The sequence below is a fragment of the Penaeus chinensis genome, chromosome 36 (assembly GCF_019202785.1).
Source record: "Penaeus chinensis breed Huanghai No. 1 chromosome 36, ASM1920278v2, whole genome shotgun sequence".
Taxonomy (NCBI): Eukaryota; Metazoa; Arthropoda; class Malacostraca; order Decapoda; family Penaeidae; genus Penaeus; species Penaeus chinensis.
This window is the reverse complement of record NC_061854.1, coordinates 16,277,907-16,282,906: the sequence shown is the minus strand read 5'-3', so window position 1 is coordinate 16,282,906 and position 5,000 is coordinate 16,277,907. Positions and strand designations below refer to the sequence as shown.

At 26.8% G+C, this 5,000-nt stretch overlaps 1 protein-coding gene across 1 annotated transcript in view; it reads left to right on the top strand.

Moving 5' to 3' along the window:
• LOC125044708 overlaps positions 1–5,000 on the top strand; it is a 10,254-nt gene that overhangs the window by 1,191 nt on the left and 4,063 nt on the right. The window lies entirely within an intron of this gene.

Sequence of the window (5,000 nt, the reverse complement as noted above, 5' to 3'; positions counted from 1 at the left end):
ACAGTAACGGGGAAAAAAATACTATTGCCAATCGTATTTTATTAATGAAGATGATAATAGTGAGAGTTACAATGTTCTTAATGAAAATAACCATGATGATAAAATTATTTTATCAGTGAAATATGTGATGATGATAATGAAAGTAGTAAAAGTGGCAATAATGATGATAATGATAATAATAGTAATAACAGTAAAGTGGGAGCTAATTAATTAATTAATGATAATTGCAATGATAATAATAATAATGATAATGATAATAATAATAATGATAATAACAATATTGATATTAATATTAATGATGACAATGGTGAGATAAATAATAATAATAAAAATACTGATAGTAATGATAATAATAATAATAGTTATAATAGTTATAATAATGATTACAATAGCAACAATAATATTGATAATATTAATTATAATGATGACAGTAATAACAATGATAATGATAATGATTATTACTCTAATAATAACAATTATTATTATGGTGATAATAATAAGGATAATCATAGTAACAATAGTAATAATAATAATAATTATAATTGATAATGATAATAATTATAAAGATAGTAATAATACTGATCATGATAATAGTAGGAGTGATAAGGATGATGATAATGATAACACTAATATTGATAATGATGGCAATGATAGTATTGGTGATAATAACAAAACAATTATGGTAGTGATTATAGTAATAATAAGATAACAGTAGTATATTGATAATAAGGATGATAATATTAATGATGATAATGATGGTGCCAGTGGTAATGATAATAATGATGATTATAGTATATAAGGATTATTTTCATAATTATAATGATAACAATAATAATGATAATGGTAACATTGGTAGTACTGGTAATAATAAACAGCAGTAACAATAATAGTAATAATAATAATAATAATGACAATGATAATATTGTGAATAAAAATGATAATATTGTCAATGACAATGATAATCATAATGATAGTAATGATAGGCAATGATAGTCATAATGATAGTAATGATAGACAATGATAATCATAATGAAAGTAATTATAGACAATGATAATCATAATGATAGTAATGATAGACAATGATAATCATAATGACAGTAATGATAGACAATAATAATCATAATGATAGTAATGATAGACAATGATAATCATAATGATAGTAATGATAGACAATGATAATCATAATGATAGTAATGATAGACAATGATAATCATAATGATAGTAATGATAGACAATGATAATCATAATGAAAGTAATTATAGACAATGATAATCATAATGAAAGTAATTATAGACAATGATAATCATAATGATAGTAATGATAGACAATGATAATCATAATGATAGTAATGATAGACAATGATAATCATAATGATAGTAATGATAGACAATGATAATCATAATGATAGTAATGATAGACAATGATAATCATAATGATAGTAATGATAGACAATGATAATCATAATGATAGTAATGATAGACAATGATAATCATAATGATAGTAATGATAGACAATGATAATCATAATGATAGTAATGATAGACAATGATAATCATAATGAAAGTAATTATAGACAATGATAATCATAATGATAGTAATGATAGACAATGATAATCATAATGATAGTAATGATAGACAATGATAATCATAATGATAGTAATGATAGACAATGATAATCATAATGATAGTAATGATAGACAATGATAATCATAATGATAGTAATGATAGACAATGATAATCATAATGAAAGTAATTATAGACAATGATAATCATAATGATAGTAATGATAGACAATGATAATCATAATGAAAGTAATTATAGACAATGATAATCATAATGATAGTAATGATAGACAATGATAATCATAATGAAAGTAATTATAGACAATGATAATCATAATGAAAGTAATTATAGACAATGATAATCATAATGAAAGTAATTATAGACAATGATAATCATAATGATAGTAATGATAGACAATGATAATCATAATGATAGTAATGATAGACAATGATAATCATAATGAAAGTAATTATAGACAATGATAATCATAATGATAGTAATGATAGACAATGATAATCATAATGAAAGTAATTATAGACAATGATAATCATAATGATAGTAATGATAGACAATGATAATCATAATGAAAGTAATTATAGACAATGATAATCATAATGATAGTAATGATAGACAATGATAATCATAATGATAGTAATGATAGACAATGATAATCATAATGATAGTAATGATAGACAATGATAATCATAATGATAGTAATGATAGACAATGATAATCATAATGATAGTAATGATAGACAATGATAATCATAATGATAGTAATGATAGACAATGATAATCATAATGATAGTAATGATAGACAATGATAATCATAATGATAGTAATGATAGACAATGATAATCATAATGATAGTAATGATAGACAATGATAATCATAATGATAGTAATGATAGACAATGATAATCATAATGATAGTAATGATAGACAATGATAATCATAATGATAGTAATGATAGACAATGATAATCATAATGATAGTAATGATAGACAATGATAATCATAATGATAGTAATGATAGACAATGATAATCATAATGATAGTAATGATAGACAATGATAATCATAATGATAGTAATGATAGACAATGATAATCATAATGATAGTAATGATAGACAATGATAATCATAATGATAGTAATGATAGACAATGATAATCATAATGAAAGTAATTATAGACAATGATAATCATAATGAAAGTAATTATAGACAATGATAATCATAATGATAGTAATGATAGACAATGATAATCATAATGATAGTAATGATAGACAATGATAATCATAATGAAAGTAATTATAGACAATGATAATCATAATGAAAGTAATTATAGACAATGATAATCATAATGATAGTAATGATAGACAATGATAATCATAATGATAGTAATGATAGACAATGATAATCATAATGATAGTAATGATAGACAATGATAATCATAATGATAGTAATGATAGACAATGATAATCATAATGATAGTAATGATAGACAATGATAATCATAATGATAGTAATGATAGACAATGATAATCATAATGATAGTAATGATAGACAATGATAATCATAATGATAGTAATGATAGACAATGATAATCATAATGATAGTAATGATAGACAATGATAATCATAATGATAGTAATGATAGACAATGATAATCATAATGATAGTAATGATAGACAATGATAATCATAATGATAGTAATGATAGACAATGATAATCATAATGAAAGTAATTATAGACAATGATAATCATAATGATAGTAATGATAGACAATGATAATCATAATGATAGTAATGATAGACAATGATAATCATAATGATAGTAATGATAGACAATGATAATCATAATGATAGTAATGATAGACAATGATAATCATAATGATAGTAATGATAGACAATGATAATCATAATGATAGTAATGATAGACAATGATAATCATAATGATAGTAATGATAGACAATGATAATCATAATGATAGTAATGATAGACAATGATAATCATAATGAAAGTAATTATAGACAATGATAATCATAATGATAGTAATGATAGACAATGATAATCATAATGATAGTAATGATAGACAATGATAATCATAATGAAAGTAATTATAGACAATGATAATCATAATGATAGTAATGATAGACAATGATAATCATAATGATAGTAATGATAGACAATGATAATCATAATGATAGTAATGATAGACAATGATAATCATAATGATAGTAATGATAGACAATGATAATCATAATGATAGTAATGATAGACAATGATAATCATAATGATAGTAATGATAGACAATGATAATCATAATGATAGTAATGATAGACAATGATAATCATAATGAAAGTAATTATAGACAATGATAATCATAATGATAGTAATGATAGACAATGATAATCATAATGATAGTAATGATAGACAATGATAATCGAAGGGCAGTGAGTAAAAGTAGCACTGTGAATGATATAGGTTTGTGATATTTAAACTATTTAATTCTTTAGAAATGTTCTCTTTACTGCAATTTATCAACGATGGAAACTAATCCACTGACGATAGGAGTCACCCCAAACCCCTCATACAAGTAATAAGCCTAAAAGTAATAGGACTCTAAGTATTAATAATAGTAGTTGTTGTAGTACTGCTGCCGCACTTGCTTACGTTGCCACAAATTATATATTCTAGATACCCAAGCTAAACAAACCACCTACCACACCATCACTACTGCCATCAGCACCACCTACCATACCACCACCACCTACCACACCATCAGCCCCCACCACCACCGCCACCACCACCGCCTACCGCACCACCACCACCACCGCCACCACCTACCGTACCATCACCATTGCCATCAGCACCGCCGACCACACCATCACCCCCCCTCCCCACCATCACCACCACCACCACCACCGTTACCACCACCAGCGCCACCACCTACCACACCATCATCACCCCCACCACTGCCATCAGCACCACCTACCACACCATCACCACCCCCACCACTACCGGCACCACCTACCACCACTACTTACCACCACTACCACTGCCACCACCACTACCTACCACCACTGCTACCACCACCAACACCGCTCTTCTCACCCCCTAATTTAATTCATAATCCATAGCATTAATACGTAGGACACTAATTTCAAGAGACGAATAACATCGAACTCCACCCATTTGCAACATGGATTATTGCAAATTCCAACCCGATGATTGATGCCATTTGCAATACACATCAACGCTGCGTCTAGACAAAACCTTTCCTTCTCTCAAAGGCTATCAATAAATTCATGAGCTTTCGACATCGTTATGGAATGCTGCTCAACCTGATGGACGCATCTCTTTAGAATTAGAAAAGAGAGATGGATAAATTGATAGGGAGAGAGGAAGGGAGGAAGGGAGGGAGTGTGAGTGAGAGAGGAGAA